General features: G+C 38.7%; 1 protein-coding gene across 6 annotated transcripts in view; it reads right to left on the reverse strand.

Moving 5' to 3' along the window:
* The window catches only part of SLC25A26 (solute carrier family 25 member 26), a 126,371-nt gene that overhangs the window by 38,378 nt on the left and 62,937 nt on the right, over positions 1-25,056 (reverse strand). The gene's annotated exons all lie outside the window — the stretch shown is intronic.

Below are 25,056 nucleotides of genomic sequence, written 5' to 3' on the forward strand. Positions count from 1 at the left end.
GGTGATTTATTTTCTAATTTTTCTCATAAAACACAACTTTTGTTTATTTAACATTTGTAATACATAGCAGATTCTAGACATATCACACAGACTGAACAAACCTATGACAACAGTGATTTACAAGATGAAGGCCCAACATTAACCCTTCATTAGCACAATCGTCCTTAAAAACGCCCAGGGTTAACATTCAGGTCTCTCAGGACACAAAGAAATCATCTTTTAGGTATCAAGTTTAATTTACCAAATCAATCAAAATGAAAAATCATAAAATTACACTGGCTTTTACACTGCAAGAAGTGATTCTAACACACTATTCCACACTCCTAGGCAAATGTTCAATACATGCATTAAGGTTGAATTCTGCCTCCAGAGGTCTGTAAACATTGCTTCCACGGTGGGATTATGGTACCAAGAATTACCATGACTAAGTAGAATGTAATTCTGAGGTCATAGGTAGATATAAGTTGTGCCCTATCTAAAAAGAGGAACTATTTTTGTCAGTTGGGATTCTTAAGAAATAAAGTTAGAAATGCTTTTAAAAGTTTTCCATTTAGGGGCACCTGGGTGGCTCAGTGGGTTAAGCCTCTGCCTTCAGCTCAGGTCATGATCCCAGGGTCCTGGGATAGAGCCCCGCATCGGGCTCTCTGCTCAGCAGGGAGCCTGCTTCCTCCTCTCACTCTGCCTGCCTCTCTGCCTACTTGGTGATCTCTGTCTGTCAAATAAATAAATAAAATCTTTAAAAAAAAAAAAAGTTTTCCATTTAGTGCAAGAAAGTTAAAAAAAAACTATTTTTTTTTTTTAAGATTTTACTTATTTATTTGACAGAGAGAGAGATCACAAATAGGCAGAGAGGCAGGCAGAGAGAGAGGAGGAAGCAGGCTCCCTGCTGAGCAGAGAGCCCGATGCGGGGCTCGATCCCAGGACCCTGGGATCATGACCTGAGCCGAAGGCAGAGGCTTAACCCACTGAGCCACCCAGGTGCCCCCCCAAAAACTATCTTTATATAAACATACACACATATACATACAGACACATATGTACTGACTGATTCCTTCACTGATGCAATTTATTTTCATTGGCTTCTTTAATGAACTGTGAGGATCACCCCACAATTCCTACCACGATCACTCAGCAATTAGTGTGATTCTTACTAATGAAACCTGAACTTCTCTTCTGTTGTGTAAGAAGCAAAGGAAGAAGTTTCTTCTCGTTCTTCAGAGTCATTTCCAATATGTTAAGCTGTGTTGATTTAAGCCTTCTAAGAAAACAGCAGAGAGTAGTTGAGGGAGGTGCTTACTTTAAGACTCAGAAATTTCACAACCAGAATTCCTGTCAAGATGTTAGAACTCTGGCACAGGGTCAGGAAACAGATGTTTTCGGTTGGAATTTGCATGCAACTTTAATCCCTTACAAAACATAATCAGGTTGTTCTTCAGATTTTTTTCTGTGGCTGAGAACAGGGTTCGCATGTATAGTCGCTCGGCTTTCCCGCCTATGACTCCATCCCTCCCTTTCAGCCAGCCCGGCTTAGCTCTTAGCTCAGAAAGCAAAAAAGGAAAAAGTTGTAATCAACCCCTCAAGCACTCCTACAAGAGAAGGCAGATTATTTTGTTTATTATTCTACCAACTGTCCTCGTTAACTGAGGCACATGCTTATTTATCCGGGTCTTCCTCATATCTGAAGCAATCTGTTTTTTGGTAATAAAGATGTTCTAATTGATGGTTTCCCAAACTCTAAAAAATACAAATAAAATAAATAGATAAAATTTAAAAGACCAGCCAAGAGCAATAAATATCTCACCTAATATTTGAATCATCTGTTCAGCTATATCCTTTGGGCATCTATGCAGAATTACAACTGGAAAGAATGATAACGAAATAAAAAGAGGTTTGCATCGTGGTTAGGCCACGTGGGTGGCTCCCTCACTCCCTCGCTCCCTCCCCCACCTACCTACATTCCTCTCTTGGGGACCCCCCCCCCAGCCTCCCCAGAATAATGCAGTGGGAGTAAACGCATACTTGAAAGCAGCCCCATGAACATAAAATGACAACAAGGAGGCCGAGCAGCAGTGTGGCACTGACTAGTTTATAAAATGGTCAGAAGAGAGGAGGAGGAGTGGAAGAGAAGAGGGCGGTAGCTTGCTAAGGGCGGGAAGGGAGAGGTGTGTCTGCCTTTCTCCTCACCGCATCCCTGTGCTTGGCAGAACAGGGGGCTCAGTAACTATTTATCACATGAGTGACTGGAGGAAAAGCAAAGGAATGGAAGAGAAGGTAGGCAAAAAGGCTGGCAGCAGAATTAGAATAAAATCCAGCTCATGGTTCAATAAATACTCTTTCCTTTTATCACTACTGATTTACAAATATTTGTTCGAACCATGTGCTGAGAGCAGATCGATAAGGGGAAAAAAGTGGTATCAATCAGATGCGAAAGATATAAAATACAAAAGCAGATCCCATTAGTTTCATCTGTTAGTTAAATCAAAAGTCAGATAAACTCATATATACACATCCTGGGAAATAAAAGCTTCGCATAGCCACTCTACAAATGTACCTCCAGTGAACTCTTATTGACTTCCAACAGAAAACGGCATTCGAGCCCAAGTGGTAAGAACTAGAAATCGTCTACTTTGTACAATTAAAGAGAAGCCATGCTTCCAGAAGAGTAACTCTGGATGGAGTTTAAGGCATCATAATAAACTGCGACAAGGCACTGCCCCCAGTTTTCTGGTTTCCTTATCCTCCGTTCTGTTACATGCGCAGAGTCCTGTAACTGTGAACACTCCCCACAATACCATTTTATGCATGTGAGCCAATTAAGAGAATAATGAGGAGAGACAGGAAATAAACCATAGGGTCTGATACAGACTTTTTAAAATGATGGATAAAAATAAATATTCCCTAATAAAAGGAGGAAGAAGAAACTTGGCCAGATTTTACCCACTAACTGTGATGCATTACCAAAATGACCCTCAAACCCCAGTGGCATACATCAAACTTGTTTCTTCCATTCACATTACATGACAGCTACAGGTTGGCTATGGCTGCCTTGAGGCTGTGGCTTTTGCTCCATGTGCCTTCTGATTCTAAGACCCGATCAGAAGGAACCACAACTCGGACATGCCACTCTCAAGGCAAAAGGTAGAAACTGAGAGGAAGTTGTTATACCTCTGATTCAGAGCTAGAATACGTCACTTCCACATCAGCTCCACTGATTAAAATAAATCGTAGTTCCAAGCCTGACTATGGGACAGGGAGACACTGCAAATCACTCGACCCTCTTACAAGGAAAACAGCAAAAGTGGAGAACTATAATTTATCCACATTACCTTCCAACTTCCATGTCTAATGCTTTTCTCTTCACTGTTGGTTAAGTCTAGGCCAAAGCATACATCCAAAGCCATTAAGTGAATGATAGAATAAAAACCCAGGGCCAAAAAAGATTCCAGGAAGATAATGACATGAACGTAATACCCCTACTGCCTGTGTGTAACACACACTACCATTTTTAATCCCTTTGTTGCAATAGATGTAGGCCTGATAAGATTGCTTGAGATTGCTAAATGGAATTGAAGGCTTAGGAGGAAACTAGAGTGTGTGACTTTAATTTTTCTATGAGCTGGGCGAGTACCCAGAGTGAAGCCTCTTGGAACCTTGAAACGACAACTGTAAACTAATGGTTCTAGAAAAAACCAGGTCTGTGGAGATCTGATGACCCCTGGGTGGGGGGCAGATCTCCTGAATCACCTGAGACCAAGACCAGAACTGGACCTTTAGGAGCTGACAAGGAAAATAGGACAAAACCTAACAAGGTTGAGCATCTGGAAAGACAGTTACCAGTCAGGACAAAGGGAAGAAACCCACAAAAAGAGCTGTTTGAAGAGTAAGAGGCCAATAATGGTCAGAAAAAATAATAAGCTAACTAATGGAGATTTAACTACAGCAGAGAGAAGCCTTCCTGCAGCTAAAAGCACAATTTTCCAAATAAACCATACAGCAGATTAAAGGAAGGAAAGAATGGATCATGGCAAAAGTCCAAATCTGTGATCTGAAAGATCAAATGGGAAAAATAGCTCAAAGCAACAAAAAAGAAATCATGATAGAAGAGATAAGAGACTTGGAGGACAGAACTAATGAGATGAACAGCAGTTCCAGCAGAAAAAGATGAACAGATAGTAGTGAGGCAATAATAAAATACATAACAGAAGAGATTTTGCTTGGCCCAAAGAAAGACCTCAATCTGCAGATTAAAAGAGCTCATTTTATTCTAGACACAAACCGAGGCATAACTTAGTAAATGCCTGAACTCTGTAAGAAAAAAATTTACAAGCCTGCAGGTGGAAAGAACATATTCCTTACAGAAGGGAAAGCTCAGAGAGCTACCAGAATTTCCCACCTGCAAAATCAGAAGCTAGAGCAATGATTCTAAAAACTACTGAGAGAAAAATGGATACCAAACCCTATAGCTGGCACCTGGCGGGAAATAGTGCAGATACTCAAAAATGTGCGGGGAAAAAGTAAAAGAAAAGGTAACCCTTAATGGAATAGAAATGTACAGTAGAAATTCCAAAGTAAGAAAAAAAAAAAAAAAAGAAAAGAAAAGAAAGGAAAAAAAAAGAAATCCAAAATAACTTAAAAAAAAAGAAAGAAAGAAAAGGGTAAGGAACAACAAGTTAAAATATATAATAAATGAAGCAAGTTAAAAAAAAAAAAACTGTTTATACAACCAGTGAAGAAAGTAAATTATGCCATTAAAAGAAAGACCTAGCTATATTCTGGTAAAAAAAATACTCTCTTTAAAATAAAACACAATGATACAGAAACGTTTAAAATAACAGGATAGACATAAAAACTAGGTTTAAAGACTAAAATGAAGAAATGAGATTTTTTTTTTTTTTAAACAATAAGTAAAGGGCACTTGGGTGGCTCAGAGGGTTGAGTGTCCGACTCTTGGTTTTGGCTCTGGTCATGATCTCAGGGTCATGAGACCAAGCCTCACGTGGGGTCCAGGCTTAGCAGGGAGTCTGCTCCCTCACTCTCCCTCTCATTTTGCCCCTCCCCGGATCTCTCTCTCTAAAATTAAAAAAAAAAATCTTCTTTAAAAATGCCCAGAAATAAAGTCGACAAGAGGGGCATATGACCTATAATATATAAAGAAAACTATAAAATTCCATCAGAAGACATCAAACAAGATCTGAAAAAAAATGCAGAAACTACACTGCATTCTTGACAGTTCTCCCAAGCTTAATATATACTTTAATTCTTTCTATTATAAAGCTGTCTTTTTAAAAGCTGTATATTGACCTTAACAATTATACAGAAGGATAAATGTTCATGCATAGCCAAAAATTTTTTTTGCCAAGAATATTTTTTAAAACAAGAGCAATAGCTTTCAATATGTGTCAGAATTTAACTTATGAAAAGATGGGGAAAGTTGCTAGCATAATATACTACAGACAACTAGAAGAAAATAAAACCCTGTCTTACTCCAAGCACAAAAAGTAAATACCACACAGATTAAATGTTAAATAATCTGTCTTGTTAATAGCCTGCCAGCAGAGATAGGTAGAGGGATGGAGTAACTGGTGATGGGCATTCAGGAGGGCACTTGATGGAATGAGCACTGGGTATTATAGGCAACTGATGAATCACTAAATTCTACCCCTGAAACTAATAATACATTATATATTAACTAAATTAAACTTGAATTAAAAAATAATAAGCTGCCAGAAAATCTAAGAGAACATATGTACATTATACAACAGAGATCTTAAGCCCAGAAGCTATAAATGAGAAGACACATTTACTACATGAAAAAACTAAACATTTCTACAGCAAATAATGCAAAAAGCAAAAGAAGAGACAATAAACTTGGAGAGAATATTTCCAATATACAAGACAGAGGTTTAACAGTTACAAGTACAAAGACCTCTTATTAACTGACAAGATGAGTATCTGGGGATGAGGGGGAGTGGCAAAGGACAGAAAGGGGGCAAATTTACAGAAAAGCAATTCCCAGTGGCCACTGTTGTCAACAAATAAGTCACACCCAACTCTGTCAATGCAAAGTGAACTACAAAGGAAGTACTAGTTAACATCAGTAAGAACAGCAAAATGGATACGACCTGTCCTATTGCAGACAGGAATGCAAGGAAAACCGCTGGTGGACGTGTGAATTGCTAGCTTTTAAAGAATGTTATAATCTAGAAACACCTATTTTAAAAACATATCAGATACAGCAAACCCACTCTAAGAAATTTATTGTACAGAAATAAGGCATTTCTGTATAGGGAGGTTTACTACAAAACTATTCATATCAGCTGACACTTAGAAGCAAAGTATATGAACATTAACAGGGAAAGAGGTGGGTACATTAAAACAATCCTCTACCACAGAATAGTTAATGCAGTCGCTTAAAAGAATGAATTAGAACTGTAACAGCTGACATGAAGAGACTTCTCTAGATATTAAGACAGAAGAACAAAACATGGAATGATATGGATCACATAAGCCATCTTTTCAAAGCACAAAACAAAGACTGTATTTGGATACAATTATGATAGTGTGCGAGCAAAAGTATACACACACACACACACACACACAAATACATACATATTAAGTTATTAATAGGAATTATGGAGGGTGGGCAGAGGGAGGGGAAGTTGAGTAAAGAGGTAAAACAAAAAAAGAATTTTTTTTAACCCAACCCATGGCAGGTATAATCATCCCTAGACACTGTTTTTGTTTATTTACATGAATATGTGAAAAAATTAGATCATTTAAAAAGAAAGCTAGAAGGATAAAGTAGGACACAATTTTAGAAAGTCTGAGATGTCAGAAAAATAGTATGCTAACATCATTAGCCATCAGGGAAATTCAAACCAAAACCACATTGCGATACCACCTTACACCAGTTAGAATGGCCAAAATTAACAAGACAGGGAACAACAAGTGTTGGAGAGGATGTGGATAAAGGGAAACCCTCATACACTGTTGGTGGGAATGCAAGTTGGTGCAGCCACTTTGGAAAACAGTGTGGAGATTCCTTAAGAAATTAAAAATAGAGCTTCCCACGACCCAGCAATTGTACTACTGGGTATTTACCCCGAAGATATAGATGTAGTGAAAAGAAGGGCCATCTGTACCCCAATGTTCATAACAGCAATGACCACAATCGCCAAACTGTGGAAAGAGCCAAGATGCCCTTCAACAGACGAATGGATAAAGAAGATATGGTCCATATATACAATGGAGCCTTCATCAGAAAGGATGAATACCCAACTTTTGTATCAACATGGATGGGACTCGAGGAGGTTATGCTGAGTGAAATAAGTCAAGCAAAGAGAGTCAATTATCATATGGTTTCACCTATTTGTAGAGCATAAGAAATAACATGGAGGACATAGGGAGAAGGAAAGGAAAAGTAAATTGGGGTAAATCAGAGTGGGAGATGAAGCATGATAGACTGTGGACTCTGAGAAACAAACTGAGGGTTTTGGAGGGAAGGGGGGTGGAGGGGGATGGATGAGCCTCATGTATTAAGGAGGGCACGTATAGCATGGAGCACTGGGTATGGTGCATAAACAATGAATCTTGGAACACTGAAAAAATAAAATTTAATTTGAAAAGGTGAAGCACAGTTTAAAAAAAAAAAAAGAAAAACAGTATGTTAATTGAATATAGTAATAAAAAACTGAGAGAGAGAGAGAGGCATTCACAACCAGAGGAGGTGACCAGAACTCTCAAAACTGTCCAGATCAGCAAAAACAAAAAATGTCTGAAAAAGTATCAACCTAGAAGAGCCTACAGACACATGACAACTAAATGTAATGTGATATCCTGGATGGGATCCTGGAAGAGAGAAAAGACATTAGATAAAAACTAAAGAAACCTGAATAAACTATAGATTTTAGTTCATTACAAGGTATCAATACTGGTTCCTTAATTGTGACAAACATATCATACTGAGTATGATATTAATAACAGGGAGAGTAGGGTACAGAGAATATGGTAACTCTGTATTATTTTGTATTATAATTCTATAAATCTAAAACTATTCTAAAAAATACAGTTTAGGGGTGCCTGGGTGGCTTAATCAGTCCCAACTCTAGATCTAGGCTCAGGTCATCATCTCAGGGTGTGAGATAGAGCCCTGCATCAGCAACACTCAGCAGGGAGTCTGCTTCTCTCTCTCTCTCTCCCAGCCCCCATCTTTCCCTCTGGCCCTCCTGCTTCATGCTCTCACATGCTCTCACTCTCTCTAATAAATAAATAAATGCTTTAAATAAAGTTTATTAAAAAATAAATAGCACTCAACTAAGCTTTTATTTAAAATAAGACAAATTATCCCTAGAGTGCCATAAGTGGACATCATTTAGGGGGTGATAAGAATTCAATTGTGTTGTAAATTACAACTCCGTAATTACACTAAAAATCACTGCTTTGTACACTTAAAAGGAGGAATTATAATGGTATATGAGCTATACCTTGACAAAGCTGCTAATAAAAAAATCCTTGCATAAAAGAAGTTAAAGATTATGAAGATATAAAGGTTATTAAAATTTTACTTGCATTTTGGAGCATAATAGTAACCACAGAGAAAAAAAAAATCTGTTTTTTTTTTTTCTTCTCAAAGAATAAAGATGAACCCTCTCAAACACATGTTAAAGCCCATAAGCCTAGAATCAGCCTTTTATTGCCCCTGTGGAAAACACCCTTAAATGAGAAAGTATATTATTTGATAATTCTATTTCACATTGTAATTATAACATTTTTAAAAAGATTTATTTATTTGAGAGAGAGAACAAAAGTGGGGGGAGGGGCAGAGATAGAGGGAGACAGAGAATCTCAGGCAGACTCCCCACTGAGTGCAGAGCCCAATGTGGGGCTCAATCTCATGACTCTGAAATCATGACCTGAGCTGAAATCAAGAGTTAGATCCTTACCAAATGTGCCACCCAGGTGTCCCCATGATAACTTTTTTTTAAAACTAATATATCATGTATTATTTGTTTCAGGGGTACAGGTCTGTGAATCATCAGGCTTACACATTTCACAGCACTCACCACAGCACATACCTTCCCCAATGTCCATAACCTAGTCACCCTATCCCAACCCCTCCACCCCCCAGCAAGCTTTTGCACAGCAAAGGAAAGAGTCAACAAAACCAAAAGACAACTGACAGAATGGGAGAAGATATTAGCAAATGATATATCAGATAAAGGGCTAGTATCCAGAATCTATAAAGAACTTATCAAACTCAACACCCAAAGAACAAATAATCCAATCAAGAAATGGGCAGAGGACATGAACAGACATTTCTGCAAAGACGACATCCAGATGGGCAACAGACACATGAAAAAATGCTCCACATCACTTGGCATCAGGGAAATACAAATCAAAACCACAGTGAGATACCACCTCAAACCAGTCAGAATGGCTAAAATTAACAAGTTAGGAAACGACAGATGTTGGCGAGGATGCAGAGAAAGGGGAACCCTCCTACACTGTTGGTGGGAATGCAAGCTGGTGCAGTCACTCTGGAAAACAGTATGGAGATTCCTCAAAAAGTTGAAAATAGAGCTACCCTATGACCTAGCAATCACAGTACTGGATCCAAAGGGGCATATGCACCCGAATGTTTATAGCAGCAATGTCCACAATAGCCAAACTATGGAAAGAACCTAGATGTCCATTGATAGATGAATGGATAAAGAAGATGAGGTACATATACACAATGGAATACTATGCAGCCATCAAAGGGGGGAAATCTTGCCATTTGCAAGGACGTGGATGGAACTAGAGGGTATTATGCTTAGAGAAATAAGTCAATTAGAGAAAGATAAGTATCATATGATCTCTCTGGTATGAGGAATTTGAGAGGCAGGGTGGAGGGCTGTGGGGTGTAGGCAGGGAAAAAATGAAACAAGATGGGATTGGGAGGGAGACAAACCATAAGAGACTCTTAATCCCCCATGATAAATTTTAATTAAGTGGTTTCTAATATAAAATCTGGGACATATGCTAAACCTACACAGCTATGAGCGAAATAAGTCAATCAGAGAAAGACAATTATCATATGATCTCCCTGATACGAGGAAGTTGAGAAGCAATGTGGGAGGTCTGGGGGGTAGGAAAGGAATAAATGAAACCAGATGGGATCAGGAGGGAAACAAACCATAAGAGACTCTTAATCTCACAAAAGAAACTGAGGGTTGCCGAGGGGGAGGCGGGTAGGGAGAGGGTGGTTGGGTTATGGACACTGGGGAAGGTATGTGCTATGGTGAGTGCTGTGAAGTGTATAAACATGGCGATTCACAGACAAGTACCCCTGGGGCTAATAACACATTATATGTTAATAAAAAATAAAAAATTATTTTAAAAAACCTACACAGCTACAATAGGAATCAATAAAGTGACTAACAGTTAAACATTTAGTTAAATAAAGCTATTTTTAATAGTGCTCAAAATGAAAACCCTTATGAGACTGAAGTTACAGAATAATAAAATACCACTGAATTATCTATAAATATAAAAACTCAATAATAAGCATTTTATTTTTTTTTTTTAAGATTTATGTATTTTAGAGAGAAGAGGGGAAGGGGCAGAGGGAGAGGGTGGGATGGACTCTCAAGCAGACCCCACACTGAGCACAGAGCCTGATGTGGGGCTCAATTTCATGACTCTGAAATCATGACCTGAGCTGAAATCGAGTTGGCCACTCAAATGACAGAGTCACCCAGACACCCCAGTAATGAGCATTTTAACAAGAGACTTTTCCCTTAAAATGTTCCATATACTGAAACTACAAATTATAATAAACTTAAAATCAACTAAAAAAAACCTAAACTAACTAAAAAATTAACCAAGAGGGGCACCTGGGTGGCTCAGTCAGTTGAGCATCTGCCTTCGGCTCAGGTCTTGATTTTGGGGTCCTGGAATCAAGCCCCAAGTTGGGCTCTGCTCATCCAGGAGTCTGTTTTCCCGTCTCCTCTCCCTCAGCCCCTCTCCCTTCTTGTGCTCACTCTTTAAAAAGAAAAAGAATTAACTGAGATACAAACACTCTCATAAAAATGCACAAAATTTGACCTCTCTTCTTTCTTCACAAACCACACCCTGTCTTTCAAACCAACTCACCAAAAACTCCTGAAGTCGGGAGTCCAAAGGAAGACTGGGAGCTGAGTGGGCTGGGGTGGGGTAGAGTGTCTTAATGAATCAAAGCTCCTAGAACAACATTTGGCATATAAGAGGTTCTCAATAAATGTTTAAGCAAATGAATAGATCTCAGAAAAGGCATAGGAAAACAGAAGGATAAAATGCTTTACTCTGGAAGCTACCAACTCTAGAAGCTGACTCATCTCTATCTCAGTCAATATTAAAATAAAGTAGAGAAAAATAAAGATGAGCAATCTGCCACAAAATATTAAAATAGATTGGCTTCTAGTGGTTTTCTTCTTTCATTTTACTTAATTTCAAAATGTAATAAATATTCAATTCCTCTGTAACAAAAAATTCATTCAAAAGTCTTAACGGAAAATCATCCTAATTTTGTCTAACTAACATTCTAACATTCACTCTTGGGAGGGGGGGAAATGGGAAGAAGGGAGAGGGATTTTTCTTTTTTAAGCAAATTTATTGCAAAAGTTTGTCATTATTAGAATGGCATATGACATGGCTTGTTCCCAGGAGAAACAATCCTTTGCTTTCAAATTCAGTACCACTTAGATGAATTTAATTTGAATGCTTTCTAAACTGTTTGGTTAACAGAAGTATGCAGAATTTTAAGAAAATGAAGTTTTTAAAAACTATAGAAAAACCCCAAAAGGAGGAAATGTGTAAAAACAAATTATGATATACATGCAAAGCAAATAACAAAAATTGACAATCTTTGATAGAGAACTTCAGAATAAAAGAATAACTTGGAAAGAGAAACATAAAACACAACTGTGTGTGTTCTAGTGACACACAATTTTTATTGGTTAAATAATGTATAAAAATACTCTTTTTTGGGGGGGTGCAAAAATGTGATTTTGTTTTTTTATTTTTTTATTTTTTTATTTTAATGTATAATACTCAATATAATACACCTAAGCTATTTCTTGAACACTGATCTTTCTTTAAGGTAAAACTTTTGTAATACAGTAGATGACTTTCAGAACTCTACATGAACGGAGGGATTGTTGAACAGGAAACACAAGTGGTCTATTTTTGAGAATTCATTTGTTATAGAACACAGGATAACAACAAACCATCTGAAAATATTTGAGCTGTTCAGAAATATACATAAGCCACCGCTGATCTACTTCCTGGTAGGTAAGGCCTTAGACAATAGGCGCAGAGTTTAAGATCACTGAGGGCCTAACACTGATTCACACCACCAGTGCCTCACAGAGTGGTGTTTCATACCAAATAAAATTTCAGAGGAAAAAGGGCAGAACTCCAACCAAAAAGAAGTACTTTTTTTTTTATGAAGTAAGCCAGTCTTTGAATTTGCATCTTAATAGGGCTTCTCATTCTATTCTATTAATATCGGTGTGGAAAGAATGCAAAAGCATCACAATACTAAGAGAGATCAGCATAATTAAAAGAATCTGTGAAATTAGATGTCTTAGTCTAATCCAGTCTCCTTTAACATCAATAACACTTACTGAAGGCCCATTAAAATGTGTCCAGAGGGAAGACAGACCCTGGGAATACAAGGATGACTAATAAAAGGTCTCTGGCTTCAAGGAGCCTACAAACTAACATTCTTCCCACTCCCGCATCTTATTTAATTTTATTTATTTATTTATTTAGTATGTATTATTATTAACATGTAATGTATTATCTGTTTCAGGGGTACAGGTCTGTGATTCACCAGTCTTGCACAACACACAGCGCTAACATTCTTAAAAGTGTTTCAAGAACTAACCCTAACCAATGCTTCTCTACTGAATAAAAGTGACCGGCTCCATATCCCACGATGATCACAGGGCCTAGTCACTACAGCAGCTGAACGGAACCTCACCTGAAGCACAAGAGCGTATAGGTGGGGGTGGCTGCCTTTTCTTCTTCAAAAGGCTGAGAACACAGGTGGATACTGGTTCTGTGGAGACCCCGCCCCCTCCCTGCAGGACACACAGCTACAGAATCAGCTCCTTATTTCAAGAAGGTTCCTCTCTGAGTATCAGTTCTGCGGTGCCCCTTGATAAGAAGAGCCAGATTCCGGATCTAGGAGGATAACCAGCCTATTTTAGCTACTAGTTTAATAACAAAGAGAAGAACTGGTTTTGCCTACGTGTTTGCAATTCTTACCTCTGCGCTAGGTAAAAAAGAAACTGAGCCACTGGTACTGTGGGGTTGTCTAGTAACTCCAGTTCAACTCTGACCCCCCAAATAAGAAAGAGTTCTCAAACAACTAACATTGCAAAAAAACCTTACAGAAACTCAGGGAAAGGGGACAGGTGGGGATGGGAGATACATGTATTAGTTGGTGTATAAGCGTACAGACCAAAGGCGTAAGTATTTATTTGAGAATAAGTGTCAAATACCAAAAATTCAAAACCCTTTAAGACATATTGCTGTGATGTACACCAGATGAAATATCCATTTTCTACTTGTATAAGCTATAAAGCTGAGCTGAATATGCAGAACTAACCAAGAATTTGACTCTTGATATACAAATAATACTGTAAAGCAGCCTTGTTTGCCTTGGGGGGGGGGTTGTCTCATTTTATTGCATTATTAAGCCTCTTCAACCTTACTATACACTCAAAGATATATGCTGGTTTTAATTCAACAAGTTTCTAAGTGTAGAATGTGCTAACATACGGCCTAGCAAACACTAGGTACTGGATTTAAATCCTTGGTTTGCTACATCAAAACCATATACGTGCCATTCTTCAGAAAGCTGTAGAAAACATCACTATCAACTGCTGCCTCTCTTCTGGTTGGCATTTCTTGATGCAGACCCCCTAAAGAGCCATGACTCTCATGCCTTTGGAACCTTCTCAGTGAAGTTCCATTTTACGTGGGGTTAGGCTCTATGGGTCTGTGGGTATGTTAAAAGACCACATCATCTTACTCTAGACTCTACTCCAGTCTAGTCTAGGCAGACTTCTTACCAGAAACCAAGGCAACTCAAAACGGAAGAGAACAAGCAAAGTCTGGGTTCTTGGTTAGGAACCAAGGGCAACTACAGCATCTGTGTTATGGGCCAAATGGCTGCGTGGGCACTGTGAAGCAACAACAGAGTTTGCTCCTTCCCATTGTTCTTACCACGACACTACAGAAAGAGTCAGTGCTAGCATGTCCAAGAGCGAGAAAGGGGAGAACAAGACATTCCCACAAAGAATGTCTTTATGGGTTTAGGGGTAAAGGCACAGAAACCACTGAATAAAACGGGGTGTTGGGGATAGAGACCCCGGGTGAGGCTAACCTATTTACAGAGTCTAAGCCAGTGTGGAAACAGTCCCATGTTAGTAAGTACTAGAGATGGTGATCCCATCTTTGGAGAACCCTAGCCTCCCTGTGATATCTGGAGATTTTCTAAGCACTTCAACCATTCTGTAAGTATTAACAGCCAATCCTTTCCCTGTGGTATAGATTTTCTCAACAGTCCTCTGTAATCATACCATTTCACTCTTGAAGCTTAGTACACATGATGTGAACACAAAAATAGCTTTTTTTTTTTAAGATTATATTTTTTTGACAGAGAAAGAGAGTACAAGCAGGGGGAGCAGCAGACAGAGAGAGAGGGAGAAGCAGGCTCCCCACTGACCAGGGAGCCCAATGCAGCACTAGCCAAAGGCAGATGCTTAACTGACTGAGCCACCCAGGTGTCCAAGAATAGCTTTCTTCTTACAGGAGGTCAGTAAAAGACTCGAACAGCCTTGTAGGTCCCAAATACATTAAGAATCAGATTTCCAGATTTCCACAGAAATTTCCACAGAAGAGAGGAATTTAGAGACAACAGACTACTATTCTCCCACATCCTTAAAGAATAAACCATTTTAGTGGGGGAGTTTCATTTAAATATAAAATAAAAATTAAATATAAAATAAAATAAAAACATAATATCAATTAAATAACATACACAAAAAGTCTCCTCTATACCAGGACACTTAAATAAAATCACAACAAAATTTTGCCAGACAACACCCTCTCTATCCCACCCTAAAGAATTTACATGAGCTAATATAAAGTTGTTAAAGGAATATATTGACTTTAAAACAGAATTAATGGCTTTTCCTAAACACCAGTATTTTAAGAATACTTAGATATGCTAAGGGTACTAGGCCTGACCTACTGTTACATTCCACAGAGCTGGTTTTTGTCACTCAATTATACAAAACAGTATTTCTTAGAGTGGATGCTACAGTTTGAAGATGAACTTAAAATAGAATTTTCACTAGAAATATGTGAAACAAAACAATCTCTCCAACAAGAGAAGAATAATGAGTAAATGACTTTTTTGGGAGTCATAAACTAGTTGAACCCATTGGCTAAGAGTTCGACATATCAATTAAGTTAAATACACATCTTACCCTGTGACACAGCAATTCTACCCCTACGTATATACACAAGAGAAACGAGTACTTAAACTCATAAAAAATCACATTCTAGAATGTTCGTATTAGCTTTATTCATAATACCAAAAACTGCCAACAACTCAAATACCTACCAACAGAAGTGATATATAAACTGTAGAATATTGATATAAAGGGATAATATAAAACAAATTGAAAAAGAATTACACATAAAATGGGGCTGAATCTCAGAGAAAGAAGGGTGATAAAAAGAACACATGGTGCAGCACCTGGGTGGCTCAGTCAGTTAAGCGTCTGCCTTCGGCTCAGGTCATGATCTCAGGGTCCTGGGATCAAGCCTGCATCAGGCTCCCGGCTCGACGGGGAGTCTGTTTCTCCCTCTCCCTCCTGCTCCCCCTACTTGTGCTCACTCTCTCTCTGTCAAATAAATAAATAAAACCTTAAAAAAAAAAAAAACCACACGATGTGTGATTCCATTCACATGAAGGCCAGGAACAGATAAAACATCTATGACGAGGAAAGTCACAACGGTGGTTAGTTAACTCTAGGGGAGAGAGGATTCAAACATGAAATAGGATGGGTCCAGGAGCTTCTGAGTGATGAAAACGTTTTTTATCATGAACTGGGTAGTGGTCACAGGGATATGTACGTTAAGTGCAACACGGTGAGCTGTACACTGAACACCTGTGCGCTGGAGAATATATAAATTATCCCTCAAGAAATAAATCGATACAGGCCTTTTCATAAAAGCAAAGGAAGAAATAATGATGGAGGGGGAAATGATATACGTATCTACGTAAAAATATAAAACCTCCATATGGAACATGAAGGTCTTGGAGAAAAGTAAAAGGCAACTGACAGAACTGGGCATATATTCACAATGAGCATGACAAAAGACTGATATCCCCAATGTGCACCTCACCACTAACATACATCCACATTCACACAAGAGTAAGTACGTCTCAGACATAAAATTAACAAAGGATGTCAACCAGAAATTCTCCAAAGAAGCACTAACATTCCGACCTGAATCCTGAGCAGTTACCTCAAGCTCACCAAGTGCCCCAGCAAGTGCGTCCTGCAATGAGGCCCCAAAGCAGCCCACCAGGAAGCTGCCAGCTGTGCCACATAGAATCGGTCATTTCCTAATAATGAGCTGCAGAAATCCAACACGCCAGCTTTCTTTTCCAGCAACTCCCCTCGTGGCAGATGGCATTTTCCTAGTATAATTACAAAATTGAGCAAGGACTTCTTCCTCCATTAGCGGCAGCCAACCTTGGCGTGGGATATGGGTGAGTTTTGTGCCTGTTCTGATCAACACCTGTTCTGATCCACTCACGGAAGTTCCAGAGCACAGATGGGCTTTTCTGGGCACTCCTGCTCCACTCTCAAATCCTGGGCCACAAAGGGACTCTCTCAGGTCTTCTGCCCTGCCCCACCCCAATCCTTCTTTTAAGTGGCTGGGCAAGTAACATAAGAAATGAGCTGAATGGGTACAGAGTCTCCTGGCACTTGAGACCTCAAGGAATTCTCACAATAGACTACACTGAGCCTTCCAAAATATGCTAGGATTTAAGGTATTTCCCTGTGATCCATTTTTGGCTGCCACCCCTTCCCATCTACCAAAGACGCAAACAGTCCGCACATCCTGTCTCTTCCTGGAGGCACTTGTGATCCTTTGCACAGTTTCCTCGGTTGCCTTGCAATCTCAGCTCTACGACAGACTCAAGAAAAAGTACTGTTATTTTATATGTTCTCTCTCTCTCTTCTCCATGTGGCACTATACACCCTGAGGGAAAATACTGTCATTTCTATTCAGAAAATATTGTGAAATAAACAAGTAAAAAGAGACTCAACAAAAAATAGAGAGAGAGAAAAAGAACAAACTGGAGAACAAACTGCCAGAGGGCAGGAGGGTACAGAAATAGGTAAAAGTGATTAAGAGGAACAAACTTCCAGTAAGTCATGGGGATAGAGTATATAGCACAGGGAATATAGTCCATAATATTGACACAATACTGTACTATGTATGATGACAGGAACTACACTTATCACAGTGAATGCAGCACAACACAGAATTGGTGAATCACTATGTTGTACACCTGAAATTATTATAACACTGAATGTCATCAACTATACTTCAATTTAAAAAAAAACTATCATGTAATGAATGAAAATGAAAACACATCATTCCATAGTTTGGGAGATACAGTTAATCTGGTGCTTAGAGGAAAATTTATAAATTTAAATGCTTCACGGGGAAAAAAAGTTAGATTTACAAATCAGTGACCTAAGCTTCCAACTTATAAAGCTGAAAGGAGAACAGCAAAATAAGCCAAAGTACTAGGAACTAGGATAAAAGCAGAAAGCAGGAAAATAGAAAAAATAAAATTAGATAAAATCGATTTTTAAAAACTGGTTCTTTGAATAGATCAATAAATTCACAAATCTCCAGCTATACTGACCAAGAAGAAAAAAGACAAGACACAAACTACCAATACTGGGAATGAAAGAAGTGACATCACATCAAAATGGTACGACAAAGAACTTAGATGAAATGGACAAATTTCTAAAAAAACCTGACACAAAACAGAATACTTCAGTAGTCCTGTATCTGTCCAACATATTAAGTTTATTAAAAGAAAGAAAACCTAGCCCAGATGACTTTGCTGTTCAACTCTATCAAATAAGGAACAATATCAATCTCACACCAACTCTTTTAGAAAATAAAAGAGACATTCATGAGTGTTCTGTAGTTCCTTGAGTACAGATCCTTTACCTCTTTGGTTAGGTTTATTCCAAGGTATCTTATGGTTCTTGGTGAAAGGATGAATACCCAACTTTTCTATCAACATGGACAGGACTGGAGGAGATTATCCTGAGTGAAATAAGTCAAGTAGAGAGAATCAATTCCCATATGGTTTCACTTACTTGTAGAGCATAAGGAATAACATGGAGAACATTAGGAGAAGGAAAGGAAAAGTGAATTGGGGAAGACTGGAGGGGGAGACAAACCATGAGAGACTGTGGACTCTGAGAAACAAACTGAGGGTTTTGGATGGGAGGGGAGTGGGGGGTTGGGTGAGCCTGGTGGTGGGTATTAAGGAGGGCACGGACTGCATGGAGCACTGGGTGTGGTGCATAAACAATGAATATTGGAACACTGAAAAAATAAAATTAAATTTAAAAAAAAGGGGGCGCACCTGGGTGGCTCAGTGGGTTAAAGCCTCTGCCTTCAGCTCAGATCATGATCCCAGGGTCCTGGGATTGAGCCCCACATCGGGCTCTCTGCTCAGTGGGAAGCCTGATTCCTCCTCTCTCTCTCTCTCTCTGCCTGCCTCTCTGCCTGCTTGTGATCTCTGTCTGTCAAATAAATAAATAAAATCTTAAAAAAAAAAAAAAGTTATACACTTGGCCCCTCTTCCTCACTTCCAGGTATATGCCCAAAACAGTTAAAACAAACACCCACACAAAGACATGCTTAAGAATGCTCATAGTTGCTAATTTTTTAATAGCCAAACACTAACAAAACACATGTCTAGCTATAGGAGACTGGATAAACAAACTGTGATGTATTTATACAACTGGATACCCCTCAACAACAAAAAAGAACGAATTCTGAAACATGCAACATGGATGAACTTCAAAAGAAGCATGCTAAGCAAGTGAAGCCAGATGCCACAGAGTACATATTGCACGATTTCATTTAAGTTCTTTAAAACACATGCAGGCTCAGGGCGTCTGGGTGTTGCAGTTGCTTAAGCAACCCAATCTCGGTTTTGGCTCAGGTCATGATCTCAGGGTCAGGACGTGGAGCCCCGTGTCCAGCTCCATGCACAGCGTCGAATCTGCTTGAGATTCTCTCCCTTTCCCTCTGCCCTCCTACTCATGCTCACTCTCTCAATCTAATAAATAAATAAATAAATCTTTTAAACACACACACACAGGCTCTAAAGTGCCAGGTGGCTGATTAGCAGTTACACAGGGCTGAGGCTGAGGATGGAGATCTGACTTGAAAGGACACAAAGGAACTTTTCTGGGGATGATGAAAATGTTCTATATCAGGGACTGGCTAATGATGGCAGGTAGGCTGGCTGCCTGTTTTTGGTAAATCAAGTTTGACTACATCACAGCCATACCTATTAACCATGTGTTGTCTATAACTGCTTTTTCACTATAAGGGCAGAGTAGAGCAGTTACAACACAGATTTTATAGCTGACAAAGTCTAAAATATTTATTACGTGACACTTTACACAAAAAGTTTGCTGACACCTGTTATCTCTATCTTACTTGGGATGATAGGTTACAAGGTTGTATGAAAATGTCAAAACACATTGAACGGCATGCTTAAAACAGACATATTGTAGGTAAATGTCAGCTCTATGAAACTGACCTAAAAGGAAAAGTACTTTGAAGAGACTAAATCATAAAGTAAAAACAAAATATTAGTCCCAGAATTTAGCAAAAAAAAGGCGGGGGGAATTTAAGCAAAAGAAACAAAACTGAGCTATAAACAAACTTTAACAACTGAAAATACGTTTTTAAGTATACTGCATTACTTTAAATATAACGCATTACTTTATTTTTAGACCAGAATATCATTTTCATTACAGTAAAGCTGACTGGAAAACAGGGTTGTAGATTAGCCAAAACCTGTTAAAGGCAAGATACACAATTCCACGTGCCTTTAATTAATTCTCTTTGTCTCATCATCCCTTCTGTCCTCCCTCACCCCCCAGGTCATGGCCCACTTGAGGGAACAGACACATTCACACACACTCCACCTCATGTCATTCCACCGCAGAGAGGGAAGAAAGCAGCAATGTCCACTTATGCCTAATCCTGACGCTTAAAGCAGCTACCAGAATAAAGGCCTACTTGGAAAGCCTCATTTTCAGTAGAAACTTTTGTAAAGAAGAGAGTTTTATAATATTAAATTATTTCTGAAGTGGTCATTTTTATGCAGTATAAACCACAATAATTAAAAACCAAGAAGGTAAGAAAGAGCTCAGGAGGAAATTTGTTCCCTTCTCACTTAACCATAAAACTTGAGTAGAAATATATTATGAAAAAATTGCAGAAAATTGCTTGCCAAAAAATGTGCAATTTTCAATCACCAACAGACACTCCAAATGATTGGTGTGTGGAATGAAAAATTTCAAATAGTAACTGATAAATTACTTCACACTAAATGCTAAGCTACGAACTGACTTAGAAATCAAAGTCACGGTATATGTTTAAACTTCTAATTCCAATACAACATTCATTTGCCTGTGCTTATTTGTTATTGAAACCACATGTTGGCACTGAACCATTTTATGGTTCATTTGAGACAAACATGCAGAAAATTGTGGGAAACAAACAGAGCCCTAGGAGTCTGTCAATGACTAGACACTCAACTCCAATGCAACTTCAGTTTGGAGGCTTTATGAAGCCTAAGCTAAAAAGCCCATCCATGAGTGAAGAGAGATTTGTCTCACCAAGAAGCATCTACTGCAGCTGTGAAGTGCAACCACTGACCACATTTTCATTTTAAATCTAGAAATTGCAAAACATCGATCCCATTATTTAATGAGAGAATGTGTGCCCAAACTTTACCATTATCTTCAACTAGTTATGTATTTAAACATTGCAGGGTAAAAATGTCCCTTAAAAAAATCTGAAGCATGTTATCAAACTAGTAAAATAATACTGATACAAATAACTTCCTTGAAAGACACTTGGCTGTACACTAAAGATGAAAACAGAATCATCTCAGGGTCCGCCTTCTGTTTTCAAAATTCATTTCAGACAGCCATGTGTAGTTTAAAGCAAGTTCCTCCTGCTAATTCCGAATTCTAAACAGCCTACCATTGTCAAAATAAGGCAAAATGCAATGCGGCAGACAGGAAGCTAAGTAACAAGAAAAGTGTCATAAAATCCCACAAGGAAAAAATTTTCAAAACTTAAATCCATGTTTTGGCATGATTTCCACTACCCCCTAAGTCAAATAACAAAAGGCTTCCCTTCTCTTTACCTGTAATTACTCTATACACCTGTCCCCAACCCACTGCACACACTAGTCAAATGATGGAACCTTTAAAGCAGCTCTGTAACTTGCCAGGCATCCTGACAGATAAACAATTCAAAGATGCAAATCCCTGGGTGAAGGACTTCTCACACTGGAGGGGACACTGAACAAACTCTCAGCACTCCCCAGCAGAGCACTCTGGGAGCCCAGAGCCAGAGGGGGTGGAGGGGAGAAGGAAAGCCTTCCTAGAAGATGCATAGACTCTTCCTAGGCTCTCAAGGACCAGGGAAGTACTCTAAATGGACAGAATGGTCTACGCTCTAGCATGCAGCATAATCATCTGGAGGGCTGATTAAAACACAGACTCTGAGCCCTATTCCCAGGTTTGTGATTTAGGCAGGGCCTCAGAATTTGCATTTATACCCAGTTCCCAAGTGATGCTGATGCTGTTGGTCAATCGACCACACTCTGAGAACCACTGGTATAAGCAGATGTGTGTGGCCTGTTTACAGATGCCCAGCTAGTTTCCTGTGGTTGGAATACAGTTAGCATTAATTTGTAATAAATTCCTTTTTCTCCACAAAGAATGTGTCCACTTCATTAGTTTCCTTTTTTTTTTTTTTTCCTTTTTAGGGAGGCTATAAACACTTTAAAGATCATGACAACTGCGATAAAAATGACCCATGTTAATATATAAAAGAACTAGAGGGTATGTTAACAAATTTTTTTATTAAGTAAAATATTTTAAATTATAATTTTTAAAAAATGGTTGAATTCTGGGTATTTTTAAACAAAGCTTAAAGCTTTCATAAACAAATTATCTTCGATTTAGTTCTAAACATCTAAGTGGCTTAAAACACCTCATACCTACCAGGATGGCTATAATAAAAAATGACAAACACTTAAGTGTTGGAGAGAAACAAAAGTTGTCATGCACTGCTGGTAGGAATGTATATTGGTGCAGCCATTGTGGAACGTAGGCAGCTGCTCAGAAAGCTGAACACAGACCCAGGAATTCCACTCCTCAGTATATACCCAAAAGAATGGGAAGCAGGGACTCAGAAACTTGTATACCAACGTTCACTGCATGCTACAGTGCCCTCAAAACTCATAGGCTGGAATCCTAATGATGGTGTCAGTGGGGCCTTTGGGAGGCGATGAGGTCATGAGAATTGGACCTCATGAATGGGATGAGCGCTCTTTTAAAAGAGAGTCAGTCCACAGTACTCCCTCCCCCTTCCTCCAGGTGAGGTGACTGCAAGACGTTTGCTACCCAGAAGAAAGCTCTCACCCACCCAGCCTGGTACCCTGATCCTGGATTTCCAGCCTCCAGGCCTATGAGCAAAACCTTTCTCTTGTTTATGGACCCCCAGTCTATGATATTTTGTTACGACAGCGCTAACAGACAAAGACACTGCAGTATGATTCATAACAGCCAAAAGATGGAAGCAACAGGGAAATGGATACACAAAATATGCTACATACAGAAAATGGAATATTATTCGGCCTCAAAAAGAAATGAAGTTTTGATATATAAACCACATCATGGATAAAGCTCAAAAACACTCTGTTAAGTGAAATAAGCCAAACACAGATAACAAATATTTTATCATGCACTTATGTGAAATATCTAGAAAAGGCAAATTCTTAGACACAGAGAGTAGACTAGAGCTTACTAGGGACTGGGGGAGGGGAGAATGAGGAGTTATTGCTTAATAGTTATAGAGTTCATATTTGGGGTGATGACAAAGTTTTGGAAATAGGGGTAATGGTTGCACAATACTATGAAAGTCATTTATGCTACTGACTTGTACACTTAAAAATGGTTACAATGGTAAAGTCTGTTAGATATATCTCACCATTAGCAAAAAAGGTTCAGGGACTCCTGGCTGGCTCAGTCAGTTGAGCACGTGCCTTCAGCTCAAGTCACGACCCCAGGATCCTGGGACTGAGTCCCACATCAGGCTCCCTGCTCAGTGGGGAGCCGGCTTCTCCCTCTGCCTCTGTTGCTCCCCCTGCTTGTGTTCTCTTGCTCTCTTTTCCAAATAAATAAATAAATTTTTTAAATAAATGAATAAATAAATAAATGAAAGTTCAAAAAGTATAATTTCAACTATTTGTCCTAAAAGCCCACTGGAGATTAAATTGCTGATACCAGTACTTTGATGTTAGTTTAGCTGAGCACTTAAGTTATAAAGACATGTCATCAGTGGTTCCACTTTGTTCACAGTACTTAAATGTTAAGAAAATCTGCTTATGGGAAAACACACAGTTTTAATAAAATTTATGTCAGATAAGCTGTGAAAGACAGCAATAGTTCATAAGAACTAGCTCACTAATCAGATGCCAGGAAGGTACAAGAATGCTGGTGGAGTCTTGTTTCACATAAAAATTATCTAATTTCATTGTACCAAAATCATATGAAAAATGAACTGCCTAATGAAAGCATATAAAGTATTGTAATAAACATACCAGCTAGATGCACCATGTATCAGGATGCTATCTTTGACCCTAATTTTTATTTGTTTAGCCATAATATGAATTTCCAGTTACATATGGTCTCACTTGCTTCTGGCACCTCTCACTTGCTTTCAATACTATCAGTACTTAAAAAAAAAAAAAAAAAGAAGAGAAAGAATTGCATTAGATGCAAATGATGTAATGTGGTTTCTGCTATATAGGAAATCTGTGATAAGCTGTGAACCTAATACATGCTCCTACCTCACTAACTTTGATTCTACAACTTCTTACCTGTTTTAAATGATCCTGGCTCTTGATTTCCTACCTCAAAACTGTGAGCTCCTTGAGGGTGGCTATGACTCTGCCTTCTTCTACTCACAGACACTGGCATATAGGTGTCAGTATTATGAAAGTTTAGAAATATAGTGGCAGTCACCATGGGTGGGGGAGGGCAAGGATCACTCAAATTTATGAGTCTAAAAATCCTTCAAAGCTTAATACATAAACTTGGTGTCTGTTAACAACATCTTAGAATCCTAACCAGTAAATAAATAAATAAATAAAAGTTTTATAATAAGAATCCTAACCAGGAGTCTTAAGTTTTTATACCACTGGCTAAATTATTCAATCACATTACTCTCAGAGAACCATCTTAGAAGGAAAATACCCCGATCCACTTAAGAAAAAAGGCATGTTCTTGAGTGTCTGGGTGGTTCAGGAGGTAAAGCATCCCTCTAACTTGATTTTGGCTCAGGTCACTTGTCAGACTTCCTGATCAGTGGGGAGTCCGCTTGTCTCCCTCTCCCTTTGCCCTTCCGCTGGCTCTCCCTCTGCCCTTCCCCTGGTTCGTGCACACACTCTCTCTCTCTCTAAAATAAATAAATGTTAAAAAAAAATGTGTTCTCATCTGTCTGTAAATTATAGTAATACATTTAATAATGGAAAAGAATTCCATCCCCTTTATCTGGATACTGCTTCTCTAAACATCTCATGTCCATGAGAACCCAAGAAATTAAAATAGCTTATGAATTATTATTCTGGGGAATGGGGATGAAGATCAT

Source organism: Martes martes (genome assembly GCF_963455335.1).
Source record: "Martes martes genome assembly, chromosome: 1".
Classification (NCBI taxonomy): Eukaryota; Metazoa; Chordata; class Mammalia; order Carnivora; family Mustelidae; genus Martes; species Martes martes.